Below are 20,691 nucleotides of genomic sequence, written 5' to 3' on the forward strand. Positions count from 1 at the left end.
TGTTGTTTTCAACTTAGTTCTTGTTTTGTTTGTTTTATAGTCCAGTTTGTTTGTTTGTTGTTTTCAACTAAGTTCTTGTTTTGTTTGCTTGTTGTTTTTAACTTAGTTCTTGTTTTGTAGTCCAGTTTGTTTGTTGTTTTCAACTTAGTTTTTGTTTTGTAGTCCATAGGTTTTTTGATTGTTGTGTTCAACTTAGATCTTGTTTTGTTTGTTTTGTAATCCATAGTTTTTTTTTGTTTGTTGATTTAAATTTAGTTATTGTTTTGCAGTCCAGTTATTTGTTTGTTGTTTTTAACTGAGTTCTTGTTTTATTTTGCAGTTCCTACATTTGATTTGCTTTGTTTTTCAATTAATTATATAATTAAAAAAAGACCAAACGTAAATGAAAATAATACAGCTTAGTATAAATAATCAGCTTAGTATAAGTTCATTAAGGGCACATTTTAACTTGAAACAACAAGTATTACATCATTTTTTTCTGTAAAAAAACATGCATTTCTATACTTATCAACTAAAATACAAATGTAAAGTTTTAGAATGTGAGTGTGTACGTGCCTACTTGTTCATGTGTGTGCTTCTCTCTCTGTGTGTGGTGTTTCTGGGAAGGAAGAAAACTGCAGTAAAATTGGCCACATCAATCAAGTGGAAGAAAGTCCAAGCATTCAGTGACATGCCATTCAGCTGAAGCATTTATAATGTGTAAAACGTTTGGTGCAAGAGGGTTTCATTCCGTCTAACTGAAACTCTTTCATCTGTAATCAATTCAGTTTCTACAAAAGAGATTTTAGCTAAATAAAAAGAGTTCGGTCACTGAGTTAGCACATGCAAATATCCAAAACCCAAACGGGGGCTGTGAAAAAAACAAATGAGATCCTTCCCTACATCTGAGTGTGCGATATACAAGTGAATATGATTGTATTTTGCCTGTGTTTCTTTGCTGCAGTTGTTGAAATAGTAACATTTATAGCATAGACACCCACAATGAACCCTCTTTCAACCTGCAGGGTTATGTGTTTGTTTGTGTTGTCATAGCTTTAACAGTGTAATGTTTCACTTTGCGATTTCATGCCTGGGATTTTTTCTACTACCTCACCTGGTCAATTATGGATGTTAAGATGTGTTTTTAATTCTCTTACTATATATTTAAGACAATGCTTTTTCTTTTAAAAGCTTTACCCAGAAATACAGATGCATTTACGCTTTTTATTGTACTTTTGTGACCTATTTTCCTATTTAAGAACCAATTTATCATATTCAAATAAAATACTACCTTTTTAAAAATATATGTTTGTGAAAAGGATTGACTATAAAAGTGCTGATTTCTCTCTCTTTCTCTTTCTGTGTTTGTGGTGGCACACCTGTCCCGGCTCTGCACGCGAGCACCTGCTCTCTAGTTAAATCAAAGCTAATCATGGAGCTGACGGATGCTGACCTGCAGTATTTTCCTGTCACTGCTCTAAACCTGAGCCTCATTCTCATTTCACTCACCCAAAACATATACAAATAGTTGACCTTGCGCATGATTACGTACCATGCCACATGTGCAAACACACAAAGCCTAAATAATGGACACTGTGAAACTGGCATGATCTATAGTTCAGCTTCTTTCATATTACTGCAGCTTTTCAGGTATCAAGCTGCTTTATGAAACCTAGATAGATTTGAAATGGATTTGCATAATGCCAGTCTATATTGGACCTTAAACAATGTAGTTGTAGCTGAAGAAAGAAGTTACAGTGCTTAGCATAATTGAGTACAGCCCATTTTGAAGATTAATGTGTTTATCCATTTCTCAGGGAATATAGGCAATGTATTTTGTTGCATTTAAACAAACAAAATTATTAAACATTTATATATATATTTATTACAATAATATTTTAGTCACCAAACATATTTAGAAATTCAAAGATTATACAATTAAATTCAAGCAAGATATTGCAAAAATTAAAACCTACAAAATTTCAACAAAGTTTTTCAATTTTTTTGCTTTTCTTGATATTTCCTTTTTTTTTTAATTTGTCATTTATCATAAGTTATTTTTTTAGATAAGCACCAGATTTGGCTTTAGTACTGACTAATCTAATGTATATGCACAAATATAATATTGTACAGCTTACTATTAAAAATATGCATTTAAGGAATACATTTGAGGGGTGTAGTTATAGCTGTCCTGTCAGCTTTAGATGTTAAGAAGATGGTGTTTTTTTTTTTTTTTTGTGCTGTAAACGTAAATACATTTTGCATGCACTTCAAAAGTATAAGGAAATTCAGATACAATAATGGAATTTTGTTTTCGACAAGCTAAGCCATAGACCAGTCACAATAAACTGAACCATCTGACCAATCAGAGCGGAGTAGAACCAAAAAAGGAGGAGTTTAGAAAGATCTAGATATTATGATGCTGCAATATGAGATATTTATTTTACTTTGAATGCATTTGAATCTATTGTAGGAGATCTCCAAAACAAAATATCTATTTAAAATCTCATTTTCAATCTTGGAACACCAGATTCATTCTACTGAAGTTGTTTGGGTCATTTAGATTATTCACCTATAAGAGCAAATTCACAAATAGATTCATCATTTTACCTGCAAAAGGTTGGATGTTTTCACACTGGGCTTGCAAGGTTTGGCCGTCTGTTGATATATCTGGAGAAAAAAGCAAATGAATAAAAAAAGTAAAAGAAATAAATAATTTTATTAAATGTATTAATTTATTAGATTTGTTAAATATTTATAAAAATACAATTAAATAAAAATTTGATTAAATGAATTGCAATGTGAGTAACAAGAAAAGAAAATAATATATAAAAGAAAATAAATAATAATAAAAAATAATAAAAGAAAATATTCATGTTAGTTTAAAACTAAATATTGTACAAATAATATTTTAGACTAATTCATAACATACATTTTTCACAGTATAATTGAATCTTTAAACAAGAAAATATGGATGCCTTTTACATTTTGAGATGGGGGTTCCTCGCACAAGGATGATGATATTTAGGACCTTGTGACACAATGGTAGTGCGTTTGACTTTTCAAATCATGTCCGGCTCACAGGAGTTGAGCTTAGCAATCGTTTGTAAAGTTGTGGAAGGCAAAATGGCGTGGCCTTATGGTTAGAGAGTTGTACTTGGGATCCAAAGGTTTCAGGTTAGAATTCTAGTACCATCAGAGATTACTGATGAAGAGAGTGTATATTTACCTCTATACCATAGCTGAGATGACTATTTTGAGCAAGGCATCAAACCCCCAACTGCTCCAGATGTGGGTTCATGGGATCTAGTTGCTTTAGATAAAAGTGTCTGCCAAATAAATTAATGTAAATGTATTTAGGGATCTGTGAGGTACCTAAAGGACTGAAAATGTTTTCCTCATTAAGAACCCTTTGAATACACTCAAACACATGGTTTGCTGTAACCTAATGCTGTGTTTAATATGGATAAACCCAACTGCTGGGTTAAAATGTATACATTAAATTGAATTCCACAAACATTGGATTCGTCCATATTTGATATAATGTTGGGTTACAATAACCCAGCCTTTTTAGAGTGCAGTAAAAAAAAAAAAAGGTGCGCTGATATTAAAGAGCCCCTAATGTGTATTTTAAAATGTCATATTTTGGTTTTGGGCATCTCCAGCAACAGGCTGATATACATGCGAGGTTAAAAACACTTTCATTATATTAAATATGCTTTTATTTTTATTTAATTATCCCAACAACTCCTATATGATTTGTTCAGTGATTTATCTGTTCCCAAACCTCTCCATAGCATGATGCTAATCTGTGCTGATTGGCTCGATGACCCAGTCTGTTGTTATTGGCTGACTGCATTCAGTGCGAGACAGAGAGAAACGCCCACCCCGGTTTATCAACATTGTTGAAGTAGTCTGAGCACAGTGTGTGTGTGAGCCCAACTCAGGAGTGCATTAAAGCGATTCAGTTTAACACCAACATATTGCTCTAAAAACCAAAAGTAAAAACAGTGATACACAATAAATATCAATCCACACAGTGGCAAAACTGAACTATTCTGAAACTTGACCACTGCATGTGTAGGAACAGCTCACACTGACCATAGCAACGACAATTGGCAGTGGATTGCCAGCTCACTAACACAAACTCACAAATCTGCAAATGTCACAAACGTGTCACATTTTCAATGTGGCCTTAGGCACGATATTTGAATAAAGAATTAACTAGATACAGAACAAACGCGTGGAGCGGTTACAAGTAACAAAACACAATTAAATACATATTTTGCAAGCTAGTGAAAACAAAGCACCCATTTTAATCCCACTTACACTTGTGAAACGGAGGAAGAAACTGGTCCACGACCTGTGTACTGATAAAGTTTGTCAAGCTCTGACAAAGTTTCATACATCAAAAGTTTTTCTCTGATCCTTTAACAAATGACTGACAAATGCCCTGTTGCCGGGTAGATTATTGCATTAATCACCAGAACGTTCACTCATTAATGTCCATTCATCTTCAATCATGATCATTATAACACACACCTGCACTCTGCTAGTGTTCAAAGAGAAAGGCGTTTTCACGTTTTATCAGATCTGGCACTTCATATTTGGTAATTTTTTGTGATGACGTCGAAGATCTGGATGAACAACATTCGACAGATCATTTAAATGACTCTTGAGTCAAATCTTTTATTAAATTTTTTTTTATAATTTTAAACAAGGTGCACTTTAGGATTTAAACCTCTGGATGTTTTCATTCTCTTAGAGCTGTGTTGCACACGGCATGGAAGGTCATTTTCAAAAACCCATAATAAGGGCTCTTTAAAGGTTCCTCGTGGAACAATCATCACCAAAAAATACTTTAGATTTAACGGTATGGTTAACATAATAAAAACATATTTCCACAATCTTTCAATATTGTTGCATTTCCCTCTATTGGTAATGAACTATTTAACTGTTTATATCAATTGACTGTAGAGCTCTGCAAAAGTTTAACATTTTCCAAGAAATTTTAATACATCATTCATTTATTTTGAGACAATACTGGCCGCATTTACTTTCATTTATTTATGCTTTGCTTAATGTGATTATGCCATAATTTTCCTCAAAGTTTGTTCTCATCTATATTTAAAATCCCTCAGTTGTCAAAAGTGTGCGGTTGAGCCATATACTAACACAGCGTTTTCAGAATATAACAGGATCTTTTACACCAATAAACAAATATTTTCTCAAATAAAGTCTTCACATACCTATGACCTGGTAATATGCCTTATTTGAACCAAAGGGCATATACACAGCACTTTATTGTCTGCACATTAAAGCATGCGTGTATCGCCATGTTTGATGTGTGTAAAGGTAATAGCCCTAATAAGATTGTCCCATTCTCTGTTAGGACATAATGAGAGTAATAGTTGTGCTCCATCAAACAGATCTGTGCTTTCACTGTCTGCCCAGATCCTCAACCCAGGCCTCGTCTAATGACTGTTTATCACTACTTACCTTTATTAAAGGCCTGCAGGGGGAAAAAAGCTTGGAGGTGAAACGGCCCAGAGATCTCGTGTTTACAAGACAACAGCAACGTCATGTGGAGGTTTTGTCAATAAAAGCTGATTTGGTATAAAACCCAAGTCTAAAAACAGTTAACTTAAGCCTCGTTGACTACTTTTAGGCAGATGCACGCATGCTTTGACAAAGGAATTTCTATCCCTTAGGGCATGTCAAGGAGGGAAAGGTAGCTCAGACTGGATAATGAGTGAGTGAGTGCAGCATATGGATGAACAAATGAAAAATGTGTGGCACTCAATTTACGTCAATAGGCCTCAGGTGAATCACATTCTTCAGCAATGACATCCAAATTAAAGTGAACTGAATCATTATATTAGGAGCAAATTATGAATTACAGGAATTCCCTTAAGACTATTCTTTCTATATTCACATTTGCCATGTTATATTACATTGATTCATTAAAGGGGTCCTATTATGCTTGTGTTATTTTCCCCTCAACAATCCACATTATTACAGTACTTCTCTCCACACTGGCACAAATGGCTTGACTAGTTCTGGGATTGTTGTGATTGGTTAGCTGTCCTAGTGCATTGCAATTGATTAACAGCTTAAACGTTGTTTCAATACTGCCACACACCTTAACAAAGCAGCAAAGTCTGTTCTATGATAGTTGGCCCCGAGCTAAAGGTAGACAAGTGCATTACTTGATAAAGATAAAAATGTATCAGTGTTTTTCAAATGTTTGTTTTGGGTTGTAGACATTTGAACACATATTTACCAGCAAAACAAAAGATGCATGGCTTGTAAAATACATGTTGAATTCTATAAACACGGCAATGATAATCATTTTACACAATGTGACGATGCATTTTACACAACAGATACACAGTTTTAGGTAATTAGAACATTTACTTAATGCTTCCTCCAGTTAAACAGATACTTGCTTTCATGTATTTTGGGAGAACTTCATGAGTTTGTAAATCCAGCAGCTCTAATCTCTCCACAGTAGTCCAGACTGACATATTGGCGCTCATCATTCATCATAGATCAACTAATATGATACTTATTGAGATGTTTAAACAACAAATATTTGAGAATTGGAGTATTTTAAAGATATAAACATTATACTTGATGTATGATGCATAGCATAAGACCCCAGCAAGCACAGGCCATTTTTATTATTGTTCATTGTCTTCCACCTGGGCAACAGCTTACAGCAATCTTGAGTTTCCATGGTGTTATGGTTAGGACTCTGGACTCTAAATCCAGCGATTTGAGTTCAGGTCTCGGTGGGATATGGTTTTTTGCCGGAAATGACAGTTACTCTGGGCTTTATAGGAACGTGAGAAGAAAGTGGCCGGTTAGCTCAGCTGGTTAGAGCGTGGTGCTAATAACGACAAGGTCGTGGGTTCTCTTAGTTTTAATCTCTTAGGACTCAGACGCATTGTAGGGCTCTGCTCTGTCTCACAGACATCCATGCTGCAGAAAGGCTGTGATACGGCAGCCGAAATAGCTCAGTTGGGAGAGCGTTAGACTCAAGATGTAAAGGTCCCTGGTTCCATCCAGGGTTTTGGCAAAGCAGTGTAAAGCCTGGTTTATACTTCTTCGTCAAGTGACCGGCGTAACCCACTACGCATGCAACGTGCGTAGCTGGGCATTTATACTTCTGCGCGGTGTCTCTGTTGGTCTGAAAACACTTCCGAAACGCTAGTTGGCAGTGAAGTGTAAAAGTTCCTCTGTGTCAAGTTTCTTTGCTGCTGTTTTGCTCTTCCTGAACACTTCTGGGATGTACAAGTGGCTCAAACTCGCTCATTTTGAGGCAGGACGTGCAACAACTGTAACTAACTATGAGGTAAACACAAAATAAAACTTTTCATCCGGAGCTTCTTCACGGGACTCCACACTTGTAAACAATCGCTCCATCAGGCTCGCACCATTCACGCGGATCTCGGTCCCGCCCAGACTCGTCAGCGCTACCAAGCCGACCAATCACACGTCTTTGCGACGTGTAGTTACATTTTTTGAGAAGTGCATGTCAGTGACGCCGATGGCCACGGCGAAGGGCTATGCGTCAGCGCCTAAGCAAACGCCGGCGTTTAACGCAGAAGTATGAATTAGCCTTAATAGTTCTCTTTTGGGCACAAGGGTCAGGTGACCGAAACTCACCCAAAAAGCCTAGCTGCTTCACCCTTAAGTCCATCTGCTTCCACTTGACCAAAACGCTATCCTTTCTTCCAGAAGGCCACGTCGCTTCTTGTGATGAATCCAATGGCCTGATCGACAGCACTCTGCTATATATTTAGCGCTTTGATGTCCCACTGCGGACGCGTCACTGAATAAAAGAAAACTGTGACTTGATAGGGCTTCTAAGGTGTTGCAATGATAAGTACTACACAGGAACCGGCAAAGCTGACGTAAGAAGTTTCGCTTTCAATCCTCACGGTGCCACCAGCTTTGCAATGAAAGCCATGAAAACAGAAGTGGAGAATGCGTGTATCGATCCCGCCACCTCTCGCCTGCGCCTGCAGCATCCTGTCAACAGAGCCAAAGTAAGCCCAAAGTAAGCCCACATGAGCCAATCACGTCTCACCTCGGTGGCTTACTTTTGACCAATAGAGTTTAACCCCTGTGGCTTACTTTTGACCAATCACGTTTGTCTTTGCGCTGACGTCATTTCGACTAATCGCGTTTCACTTCAGTGGCTTACTTTTGACCAATCGCATTTCTTTTTGCTGTGACGTATGTTTGACCAATCGCGTTTCTCCTCGATGGCTTACTTTTGACCAATCACACGACGCTTTTATTATAATCGTCATCTTTGAATCAGGTAAGCCAGATGTAACACTACTTTATTATTAGTTTATTATTAGTTTATTATACTGTGTGTATTTCTGTTAAATAATAAGTTACAATCAACAGCAAGTTAACGTTATGGCAGATGTTTTCTTCATAACTTGTAAAACGGTAATGTTTCCCATGATAAATACAGAGCAACATGTCACTAGTGATCAGAAAAGGTGGAATCATCGCCATTTGGTTAAATGATTAAACAAAATGTTCTGATATTTGTTTAGAATAATAATGCCCCCATTCGACCTAGCAATATTGGGCCCTATAATTGCGGTGTACACTCTAAAAAGTTAACGTTACTGTATTTAAATGTACAGTTACAGTTACTTATAATGTAGTTGCATGAAATACAGAGTTAAACAGTTTTTTCTTAAACATTTAATTTAGCAAATAATTCTATACTTTTAAAATAATTCTATTTTAGGTAAAACAAAGTTATATTTATAAAGACGACTGCACAAACTTTAAAAACATTTGAGTTTAACACTTGTTCAAGACAATATATGATATATATTTAGTAATTAGATTGTATTGTATTTTATAAATCTATTGTAAAAATATTATAAGCATATATTGTATTTTGTTTCTTTTATTACTTGTGTTTTCAGATATATTACACAACAGAATAGTTATATTAAATAGCTGAAGTACAAACATTTTATTTATAAAAGTCATAATGTAAAGACTTAAGAGTTTAATGTGTATATTATAACTTAATGTTTTAATTTCTGTTATTTATTTATATGGATTTTAAGTTGTACTACCATGCATATATTAGGCATATGTGTAGAAAATTCACCAGAAGTCCATTTTATGGTCATGGTCATATTTACTACTGCAATAATATGGATTATATCTACCTTGATAAATTATTGTTTTACACTTAATGTAAATGTATCTTTCTGATTGCTCTAGGTAATGTTCTCTCTAATGTTTTTTTTTTTTTTAGAAAAATGTACGCATACCCGATTTTCCGCCGCCAAACAGCGACATCAAGCAGACTTCTCCTGGGGCCATCTGCAGAGGCAGAACGCCTTGTAAGCAGGGAGTCTGGAAGGGCCAAACCCAAGGAAGAGGTGCTGGCAGAGGCCACTGCTTTTGTCAGCAGCAATAGTGGAGACCCCAGTGACCAGTTTTTAGTTCTGGCTCACTGCAAGATTCAGTTTGGCAAGTACCAGGGCCAAAGATTTAGATGGCTCCTAGAGCATGCTCTGGGGTATGCGGTGTACATGGTGCTTAGCATTTCTGATGAGAAGCTGCAGACAACACCCTTGTCAGAAAACAAACACCTGTTTCTTCAGTACACTTCCTCCATCAGGGAGATTGCAGAAGAAGTAGAGAAGTACACGAGGAAACAGGAAATGCAAGCAGAAGCCAGGGCAAAAGGAGATACAGGGTGCTTGATGGTGGAGTTTTGTGACTTTAAGGGCCGGTCCATGAAAGATGTGTTTGAGGACCAGAGCAAGGAGGCCCAAGCCCTCATCAGGTACCTGGTTAAGGCAGATGCCAGGCCAAAAACCAACATGGCACTTTTCAAGACATATGTCCTGAAAAGACTGGCTTCTGCTGCTGCCTCTGCACCTCCACCTGCAGCATCCAGTGTCTCTGCACCTCCACCTGCAGCATCCAGTGTCTCTGCACCTCCACCTGCAGCATCCAGTGTCCCTGCTCCTCCACCTGCAGCCATCCAAACAGCGGGGCAAGCTTTTGTCTCCTTCACAGATGGTAAAAAAACTGATGTCAACTGTTAAACCCTGTAAGTTGGAGAGTGAATACTGAGCATGATACAGAATTATCCCAACAGCAGTTATATATGTGTTTATTTATTGTTATGTCAAACTTTCTGTTTCCAGATCCAAAACTGCAGTCCACTGTATCTCCTCCTACAGCAGAACCCCCAGCCAAACGTATGGCCCAAATGCAGCTTTTTACTACTGGTAAGTAAGCACCATCGTATTGTACATTTGGCTGTGTGTATTTTTCACAGTAATATTTTTAAGATTTATGCTCCAGGCACTTCCAGATCCACAGCTGAAGATGATGAAGAACTGGTGTTTGCTGCATCACAATGTGAAGCACAGCTCTTTGCAGGTGTGGCACACGACACAAATGAAAATGTTATAAGAATAATTTGTGAAAACACACTAAGTATTTTTTTTTACAAAAAATAATGAATCAAATTTTTATCTACAGTACAGAGTTGTCACATCATGCCTCAAGCGGGATGCATTCTTTGAGTACACTTCTTTAAAACCTTAAGGATGTTCAAAGGTTTTAGTGTATTTATTTGCGTTTCCGAACTAATCATTATTGAACATTCATCAGATAACTTTTCCACGTCGCTTGCTCTTCATTACTCACTCTCTTAGATGGTGGTGATTCATTGCTGTCATTATCAGCTGAGCAGTTTTTCCTTACTGTATCTGTGTGCATGCTTCATGTCTTTGTGCTTCAATAATTTATACTAATCATGCCTCATTTTACTTACTCCATTTCATATGATTCTCATTCGCAGAGAATTGTGTTAATTCCATATCCCTTTCATCAATAAAGTGCACACTAATTTCTTTGCTTTCTAACAGTACCATTCTCTTAACTTGTATTTCTAAGTATACCCATATTAATAATAATACTTATCCAAAACTATTGCTTCACTGGCTGTTCATGGGCATAATTTGTGGCACCTTACTATCAAAAGCAACAGTCATCATAATATTGTTAACCATAAATTGTTTGTTACTATTCACTCAGAGGCCTGTGCCAATCCGTCTCCATCAGCGGAAACAGCAAAAACACCAGATCTTCAACATCATCAGCCACCAGTTGAGCTTCCAGTTCACTGGAAAGATCAGCTTCCCCCTTTCCAGCATGAGTGGATCCGGAACACGGTATTTAAAACAAACTTAAAAACCGGCAAGCCAGAGCTAGTGTCCCAGCTGAAGCTTTGGTGGTATCCTCCCCAGCCCCCTCTAATTAACACTCAGCCACCTGCCTCTCCTGACCTCTTCTTCTGCCGACCACTTTTTCTGTGGATGCCGCTAAAGATGTGGTTGTTTCCACTTGTCTGTGTTCGCCTAAGCTGTGGTAACCACAGACTAACAGCTGCAGGAATTTACCGCAAGGTGCGCAAGGTCCTCGACATCGACGGCTGGTACGACCTTGCCACTGAGTATCTGGAGTGCAAGCGGTGCAAAAAGAAGTATCCTGCCTGGTCCGAGGACATCTTAGGACAGCTGGATATTGGCCACCGTAGTCAGTTCCCAGCTTTGCTGACATACAGGTAATTCATAATGCCAATATTTTAATTGTGTTAATTTTTAGCAAACAAAGCATTTCCCTGATTATAATGTTGTTTCCTTAGATACTCATGTGACAACCGGGTAGTTAGGATGATGAGGGAGAGGACTCTGGGCAACAGTGTGACTCAGCTTTTCAAAAAGCTGATGGAGCAACACAGTGAGGCATGGACACAGCGAGTCTTGCAGTACCTGACTGCCTGTGAACCATTCACAAGGTCCTCCCTTGTGCAACCTCCTGTGTTTGCTGAGCCTCCCCTCTTACCTGCCATACCCAAACCTAAGTGGCTGTTAGCCGTCTATGCCAGGGATGTTCTGGGGCGACTGCACGAGGTCAAGGCCAAAATCACCTCCGTCTTTGGCTGTGTTCTAAAGATGGACTCCACTAAAAAGGTATGTTTATATCCAGACATTTGCCAGATATGGATATGTGTGCGTACATATTTAACACAGTTTTATTTTTCCTAATAGATCACAAAGAAACTTGCAGGTGCTGCTGCGGGAACAGCTGCCTGGTGCACTAATGTGGGGAACGAACACGGTCAAGTCCTTGTCTCTGTGCTGTCAGCTGCCGAGGGTCATGGACTGGACCCAATGGCGGCCGGGCTGATGAAGCGTTACCGGGAGGCAGGAGAGGCAGCCCCGAAAGTAATGTACGTGGACAGAGATTGCTGCAGTCAGCACGGCCAGTCTCCGGTGAAGATCATGTTTCGGGAGTGGGATGAGCTTGAAGTGCGCCTTGACATCTGGCATTTTATGCGCCGGTTTGCTGCAGGTGTCACGACAGAAGCTCATCCGCTCTACGGGATCTTCATGGCACGTCTGTCCACGTGCATCTTTCAGTGGGATCCAGAAGATGTGGCCGCTCTTCGCCAGGCAAAAGAAGGTGAGCTGGCGGCAAAAAAGACTGGCCACATTTCACAAACGGCTCTCAGTGCTCGCATAAACCGGAGAGAGCTAGCACTGCACTGCCGTAGGAGGACCAGAGGTGTGGAGGAGACCACCTGTCTGATTGGAAAGCTGTTGGACCATTTTGACAGCGAGCATGGGAAGGACACTCTGGGTGTTCCTCTGCTGGACCACGAACGGATCCAGCAGATATGGAAGGAACAGCAGAAGCATGTACAGTGCATTCAAGACCCAGAGAACTTTCCACTGTACATGAAGACAGGGACACTGAAGAAAGGCGGTGTGGAGCTGTGTTGTTACAGGTTTCCACCTCCACCTAAACCGTTTTATTCCAGGTATTACATACATTTGGATCGTTTTATTTTGTAAAACATATAAGCACTGTGATAACTTCCATTACTTTAATGTAACATTATTAAACATTTAAATAACATTTGTGATGTTATCAGCATTGACAAAGCTGTCTTGCCTGACAAGTAACTCTGTTTATAATGACAATAATTTAAATGTTAGTACATAACCTAATAACATGTTAATTAATTCTTCACATATTTTTAACTATTTTAATTTCCAGGGACCAGTGCCAGTGATGCGCATTTTCAGGCCTATCTCCTTGAGGGCTTGATGCGCTGGAATGATGACCAGATGGAAAGCACCATAAAAGGAGCATCCTCCATACGGTCATATGGCAGTGCCATGAGAGAGGCTGTGGACAGGCTTAGCCGAGCAGTCTTAGGGAAGCCCTGGGATAACCGTTATCACCCTCCTGGAGCATATACAGGCAAGAAATTCATTAACTAGTTGTTATATAAGTGATTTATTAAGCTTTAATGTACTTCACAAAATGTTTATCTAAATATTTACTTTATTATTAGTTTTATTTAATATATGTTTTTTTTTATTGTTTTATTCTTTAAGGTGAATTGCTTCACCTTTACACCTTTACAGCCAGACCGACAAAACCCTGACTCCGGGGCTCCAGAACCCAGAGGAGGAAGACAGGCTGGTGGAGGAAGTAGATGACGAGGATCTACAAGATGAGGGGTTTGAGGAGGAGATCATGGAGGACATCACAGTTCCAGTGCTGTATGAGGATGACCCCTGCCGTGATCTCAGAAACAGCCCCTCATCTTCGCCTCTGCCTCAGTCCCCAGCATCACTGGCTGAGCCGTCCACATCAGCTGGTGGAGAAGGACAGCTTCCTAGCCGAGCCCCCTCAGTGTCGTCACAGCCATCCGACTCTGGAGACAGTCTCTCTGTTGAGGCTCAGGTAAGATACATTAAGAACTTAATTTGATTTAGTCTTTTTTTATTCCACATATACTAAATTTATTCTGTATTTACCAGGGAGTAGTCATTGGACCTGATGGCATTGCTGGGTGGGACAAGGTCCAGGATCTGGCTGCTTATTTGGTGGGTCTTCGTGAGGCTCCTTACCTCACTGACCTGCAGGTGACAGAGGCCATCCAGCTGTGGACAGCTCTCCTGGATGTTGATAAACAGCGCATCAACTACCAGCCTCGACATCAGCCTCAGCTGACGCATGGGCGCTTTAAGGCACCGAAGCGCTCCGGAGTCACTCCAGGTGTGGAGAGCGTCAAGCGATGTCTGATTGGACATCCTGGGGGTCCGGCACAGTGGCCTAGCACCAGCCGCACAAGTCCAAGTACTCACTCAGGGACTGACTCCACTTAATCCAATTGCTGTGGCAGATACGCAGCTTCCTTTGCCGAGGGAAAAATTGGACGAGGCACCGTCAACATCAGGCCCCAAACACCAGTTTGTTTTTCCTCCAAATAAAGAAGGACAGGCACCTCTTCTTCGGCCTGGACGAAAGTCTGCTTCTGCAACCACCACAGTTTGCTCTTTCCTGCCAGATGCCACCACGGTGTGCTCCTTCCCACCGGCCCCCACGACGGTATGCCCCATCGCGCCAACCCCCACCACAATCTGCCACATTGCACCGGCCCCTACCATGGTGTGCCCCGTCACACCGACCTTCACCACAGTGCGCCCCATTGTGTCTGCCCCCACCACGGTGTGCTCCTTTCCACCTGCACCTGCTCCACCTGCACCTGCTGTTCCTCCACCTGCACCTCCTGTTCCTCCACCTGCACCTGCTCTACCTGCGCCTGCTGTTCCTGTGTCCCGTTACACCCAGAGGAACAGGCGCAGACGGGAACAGGAGAAGGAAAGTGGAGTCCACAAAAGGAAGTATGTACGTGCGGTTACTTTTAATGTTTGCAGCAAATGTGGGCAACCCAAGACTAAGGAGTTTGGCCATAGCCGATTTGGTAATGCCACATTTTGTCTGCAAACTTGGCAAATCCTTAGAGGACTGGTTGGCAGAACAGCGCCAGCAAAATAAAGGACAAACTCCAGCTCCAGAATAAAGTACAAATTATTAGTATATATTTTTGTAAATGTTACATGGGTACTCTCTCTTTCCCTCATTTTATTTAATTTTTGTGTGTTAATATGTAGCCTTTTAAAGTAGCACTTTATAGACTTTATAGACTTTTATATTACATAGGCCCACTCTTATTTTGTCTTGTGTGTACTTATTTAATATTTGTGTGCATTTTATGTAAAAATATATTTATATTTCTTAAAAAAATAACATTTTATACATTGCTTAAAAACTATATTTTATATATTACGTGCCCCCACTCTTGTATTTTATTATTTATTCATATTATTGTTTAATATATTGTGTGTATAAAATAAATATATATATATATAGAGTATTGTTTTTATATAATGTGTATAATAAATAAATATATATTGTATTGGTTTTTATTTATTGTATATTATATAGTTTATATATTAAGATATGTTTTTTTACATTGTTTTACAATTTATATATTTGTATTCATTTTAATAAACCATTTTGCATATTACTTGTTTTTGTGTGCATTCATTTAAAGTTATTATTACATAAAGAAATATAAAATATATTAATATATATATATATATATATATATATATATATATATATATATATATATATATAATATACTTATATATACTTAAGCATGCATACATATGTTTAATTGAAACATTTTCATTCATTTTTAATTAACGTAATAAGCTTTTTAAGAACAATATCCAGATAATATAAGTAATATCAATATAATTGCCTGTGTTACGTCAGTAAAATTTCAACAAGAGCGCAGCTGATTGGCTCCACTGAAACCGACACTGATTGGATATTGTGTTACACAGATCGTGTGTTCGAATCCAGCACGCAAAAAATGACATTTAGAATGACATGCAATATGCAACCAAAACACCACATTATGCACAGTCACAAAGCCGCGAACACTACTGCAAGCGAAATTTGTCGCATTTTTCCGTTTTTTGCGACTTGTTCGATTGCGAGTGAGCGAGAAGATTGGGCCCCTTCCTTTGCGCAGCGAGCGCTCTACCACCTGAGCTAATTCCCCTCGGTGCCATAAATTAGCAGATTTTTCGAGGTGGTCAAAAAATAAAATAAAAGATCACATCTGCTCTGTGGTGGCCTCTTTGCCCTGCCCGCCATTTAGTCGTCAAATTACCTGGAATATCGCGCTTTTCTTTTGAAGGCCCTACCTGGTCCTGCTCCAGTAAACGTGTGAGGAGCCCTGCATGCCGAATCACGAGTTACTCAGAAACAATGCAAATTGGCACTGCCTTGGATTGACATTCTGCTACTTTCCTCCAAGGCTGTTTTTTTTTTTATTCATTCTCTTCCACCCGGGCAGCAGCATTCAGTAACATAAAGGTTCCAAGGTGTAATGGTTAGCACTCTGGACTCTGAATCCAGCAATCCGAGTTCAAATCTCAGTGGGACCTGGCTTTTTGCCAGCACTGCTCAAAAAAGCTTTAATATTATGCTAATCCCTTGGAGGCTGGAGAATGACAGTTAGTCTGGACTTTGTAGGAATGTGAGCTGAAAGTGGCCAGTTAGCTCAGCTGGTTAGAGCGTGGTGCTAATAACGCCAAGGTCGCGTGTTCGAGCCCCGTATTGGCCAAACTTTTACTGTCTTAGGACTCAGAGGCATTTTTAGGCTTTGATATCCCACTGCGGATACGCCACTGAATAAAAGAAAACTGTGACTTGATAGGGCTTCTGAGGTGTTGCAATGCTAAGTACTACACAGGAACCGGCAAAGCTGAACTAAGAAGTTTCGCTTTCAACCCTCAAGGTGCCACCAGCTTTGCAATGAAGGAAATGTGAAAGGCAAGGAAACAGAAGTGGAGAATGCGGGCATCGATCGACATGGATAATGCAGGAATGCTGAGTCAACGCAGCCGAAATAGCTCAGTTGGGAGAGCGTTAGACTGAAGATCCCTGGTTCGATCCCGGTTTTCGGCAAAGCAATGTGATAGTTCTGTTTTGGGCATGAGGGTCAGGTGACTGAAACTTATCCAAAAAACGCTTTGATGTCCCATTGCGGATGCGCCACTGAATAAAAGAAAACTGTGACTTGATAGGGCTTCTGAGGTGTTGCAATGATAAGTACTACACAGGAACCGGCAAAGCTGACGTAAGAAGTTTCGCTTTCAATCCTCACGGTGCCACCAGCTTTACAATGAAAGCCAATGTGAAAGGAATGAAAACAAAAGTGGAGAATGCGGGCATCGATCCCGCTACCTCTCGCATGCTAAGCGAGCGCTCTACCATTTGAGCTAATTCCCCTAGGTGGGGTCAGTCTTGCCGATTTTTCGACGTGGTCAAAAACGAAAAAAAAAACAGATCATATCTGCTGTGTTGGCCTCTTTGCCCTGCCCGCCATTTAGTCGTCAAATAGCCTGGAATAGAGCTCTTTTCTTTTGAAGGCCCTACCTGGTCCTGCTCCAGTATACGTGTGAGGAGCCCTGCATGCCGAATGACGAGTTACTCAGAAATCAATGCAAATTGGTATCGCCTTGGATTGACATTCTGCTACTTTCCTCCAAGGCTGTTTTTTTTTTTTTTATTCATTCTCTTCCACCCGAGCAGCAGCGTTGAGCAATCTGAGGTTCCATGGTGTAATGGTTAGCACTCTGGACTCTGAATCCAGCGATCCGAGTTCAAATCTCGGTGGGACCTGGGTTTTTGCCAGCACTGCACAAAAAAAGCTGGAATATCATGCTAGTTCCTTAAAGGCCGGAGAATGGCAGTTCCTCTGGCCTTTCTCGGAGAATGAGAAGAAAGTGGCCGGTTAGCTCAGCTGGTTAGAGCGTGGTGCTAATAATGCCAAGGTCGCGGGTTCGAGCTCCGTATTGGCCAAACTTTCACTCTCTTAGGAGTCAGATGCATTTTGGGGCTCTGCTCGGTCTCACAGAGATCAATGCAGCAGGAAGTACGTGTTATGGCAGCCGAAATAGCTCAGTTGGGAGAGCGTTAGACTGAAGATCTAAAGGTCCCTGGTTCGATCCCGGGTTTCGGCAAAGCAGTGTTATAGTTCTGTTTTGGACACAAGGAGCAGGTGACCGAAACTCACCCAAAAAGCCTAGCAGCTTCACCCTTAAGTCCACCTGCTTCCACTTGACCAAAACGCTATCCTTTCTTCCAGATGGCCACGTCGCTTCTGGTGATGATTCCAATGGCCCGATCGACAGCATTCTGCTATATATTTAGCGCTTTGATGTCCCATTGCGGACGTGTCACTGAATAAAAGAAAACTGTGACTTGATAGGGCTTCTGAGGTGTTGCAATGATAAGTACTACACAGGAACCGGCAAAGCTGACGTAAGAAGTTTCGCTTTCAATCCTCACGGTGCCACCAGCTTTACAATGAAAGCCAATGTGAAAGGCATGAAAACAAAAGTGGAGAATGCGGGCATTGATCCCGCTACCTCTCGCATGCTAAGCGAGCGCTCTACCATTTGAGCTAATTCCCCTAGGTGGGGTCAGTCTTGCCGATTTTTCGACGTGGTCAAAAAAGAAAAAAAATAGATCATATCTGCTGTGTTGGCCTCTTTGCCCTGCCCGCCATTTAGTCGTCAAATAGCCTGGAATAGAGCTCTTTTCTTTTGAAGGCCCTACCTGGTCCTGCTCCAGTATACGTGTGAGGAGCCCTGCATGCCGAATGACGAGTTACTCAGAAATCAATGCAAATTGGTATCGCCTTGGATTGACATTCTGCTACTTTCCTCCAAGGCTGTTTTTTTTTTTTTTATTCATTCTCTTCCACCCGAGCAGCAGCGTTGAGCAATCTGAGGTTCCATGGTGTAATGGTTAGCACTCTGGACTCTGAATCCAGCGATCCGAGTTCAAATCTCGGTGGGACCTGGGTTTTTGCCAGCACTGCACAAAAAAAGCTGGAATATCATGCTACTCCCTTAAAGGCCGGAGAATGGCAGTTCCTCTGGCCTTTCTCGGAGAGTGAGAAGAAAGTGGCCGGTTAGCTCAGCTGGTTAGAGCGTGGTGCTAATAATGCCAAGGTCGCGGGTTCAAGCTCCGTATTGGCCAAACTTTCACTCTCTTAGGAGTCAGATGCATTTTGGGGCTCTGCTCGGTCTCACAGAGATCAATGCAGCAGGAAGTACGTGTTATGGCAGCCGAAATAGCTCAGTTGGGAGAGCGTTAGACTGAAGATCTAAAGGTCCCTGGTTTGGTTTCGGCAAAGCAGTGTTATAGTTCTGTTTTGGACACAAGGAGCAGATGACCGAAACTCACCCAAAAAGCCTAGCAGCTTCACCCTTAAGTCCACCTGCTTCCACTTGACCAAAACGCTATCCTTTCTTCCAGATGGCCACGTCGCTTCTGGTGATGATTCCAATGGCCCGATCGACAGCACTCTGCTATATATTTAGCGCTTTGATGTCCCATTGCGGACGTGTCACTGAATAAAAGAAAACTGACTTGATAGGGCTTCTGAGGTGTTGCAATGATAAGTACTACACAGGAACCGGCAAAGCTGACGTAAGAAGTTTCGCTTTCAATCCTCACGGTGCCACCAGCTTTACAATGAAAGCCAATGTGAAAGGCATGAAAACAAAAGTGGAGAATGCGGGCATCGATCCCGCTACCTCTCGCAAGCTAAGCGAGCGCTCTAGCATTTGAGCTAATTCCCCTAGGTGGGGTCAGTCTTGCCGATTTTTCGACGTGGTCAAAAAAGAAAAAAAATAGATCATATCTGCTGTGTTGGCCTCTTTGCCCTGCCCGCCATTTAGTCGTCAAATAGCCTGGAATAGAGCTCTTTTCTTTTGAAGGCCCTACCTGGTCCTGCTCCAGTATACGTGTGAGGAGCCCTGCATGCCGAATGACGAGTTACTCAGAAATCAATGCAAATTGGTATCGCCTTGGATTGACATTCTGCTACTTTCCTCCAAGGCTGTTTTTTTTTTTTTTTATTCATTCTCTTCCACCCGAGCAGCAGCATTGAGCAATCTGAGGTTCCATGGTGTAATGGTTAGCACTCTGGACTCTGAATCCAGCGATCCGAGTTCAAATCTCGGTGGGACCTGGGTTTTTGCCAGCACTGCACAAAAAAAGCTGGAATATCATGCTAGTTCCTTAAAGGCCGGAGAATGGCAGTTCCTCTGGCCTTTCTCGGAGAGTGAAAAGAAAGTGGCCGGTTAGCTCAGCTGGTTAGAGCGTGGTGCTAATAATGCCAAGGTCGCGGGTTCGAGCTCCGTATTGGCCAAACTTTCACTCTCTTAGGAGTCAGATGCATTTTGGGGCTCTGCTCGGTCTCACAGAGATCAATGCAGCAGGAAGTACGTGTTATGGCAGCCGAAATAGCTCAGTTGGGAGAGCGTTAGACTGAAGATCTAAAGGTCCCTGGTTCGATCCCGGGTTTCGGCAAAGCAGTGTTATAGTTCTGTTTTGGACACAAGGAGCAGGTGACCGAAACTCACCCAAAAAGCCTAGCAGCTTCACCCTTAAGTCCACCTGCTTCCACTTGACCAAAACGCTATCCTTTCTTCCAGATGGCCACGTCGCTTCTGGTGATGATTCCAATGGCCCGATCGACAGCACTCTGCTATATATTTAGCGCTTTGATGTCCCATTGCGGACGTGTCACTGAATAAAAGAAAACTGTGACTTGATAGGGCTTCTGAGGTGTTGCAATGATAAGTACTACACAGGAACCGGCAAAGCTGACGTAAGAAGTTTCGCTTTCAATCCTCACGGTGCCACCAGCTTTACAATGAAAGCCAATGTGAAAGGCATGAAAAC

The 20,691-nt window shown here is 40.8% G+C and overlaps 1 long non-coding RNA gene and 8 other non-coding genes across 11 annotated transcripts in view; 6 read left to right on the forward strand and 3 right to left on the reverse strand.

Annotated features, from left to right (window-relative positions):
• Positions 1-2,216: 2,216 nt before the first annotated feature.
• Positions 2,217-20,691, reverse strand: part of LOC108182894 (uncharacterized) — a 135,706-nt gene continuing 117,231 nt past the window's right edge. For all 3 annotated transcript variants that reach the window (XR_015481037.1, XR_015481039.1, XR_015481038.1), the window contains one exon: positions 2,217-2,649. This is a non-coding gene — a long non-coding RNA (uncharacterized LOC108182894). The remainder of the gene's footprint in view (positions 2,650-20,691) is intronic.
• trnal-caa (transfer RNA leucine (anticodon CAA)) lies at positions 6,988-7,060 on the forward strand. The gene has a single exon. It is a non-coding gene; the product is annotated as a tRNA-Leu (tRNA).
• On the reverse strand, positions 17,148-17,220 carry trnaa-agc (transfer RNA alanine (anticodon AGC)). Its single transcript has one exon. It is a non-coding gene; the product is annotated as a tRNA-Ala (tRNA).
• Positions 17,542-17,613, forward strand: trnaq-cug (transfer RNA glutamine (anticodon CUG)). Its single transcript has one exon. It is a non-coding gene; the product is annotated as a tRNA-Gln (tRNA).
• Positions 17,882-17,954, forward strand: trnaf-gaa (transfer RNA phenylalanine (anticodon GAA)). Its single transcript has one exon. It is a non-coding gene; the product is annotated as a tRNA-Phe (tRNA).
• trnaa-agc (transfer RNA alanine (anticodon AGC)) lies at positions 18,335-18,407 on the reverse strand. The gene has a single exon. It is a non-coding gene; the product is annotated as a tRNA-Ala (tRNA).
• On the forward strand, positions 18,727-18,798 carry trnaq-cug (transfer RNA glutamine (anticodon CUG)). Its single transcript has one exon. It is a non-coding gene; the product is annotated as a tRNA-Gln (tRNA).
• trnaq-cug (transfer RNA glutamine (anticodon CUG)) lies at positions 19,904-19,975 on the forward strand. The gene has a single exon. It is a non-coding gene; the product is annotated as a tRNA-Gln (tRNA).
• trnaf-gaa (transfer RNA phenylalanine (anticodon GAA)) lies at positions 20,244-20,316 on the forward strand. The gene has a single exon. It is a non-coding gene; the product is annotated as a tRNA-Phe (tRNA).

Source organism: Danio rerio, chromosome 3, assembly GCF_052040795.2.
Source record: "Danio rerio strain M-AB ecotype USA chromosome 3, GRCz13ab, whole genome shotgun sequence".
Classification (NCBI taxonomy): Eukaryota; Metazoa; Chordata; class Actinopteri; order Cypriniformes; family Danionidae; genus Danio; species Danio rerio.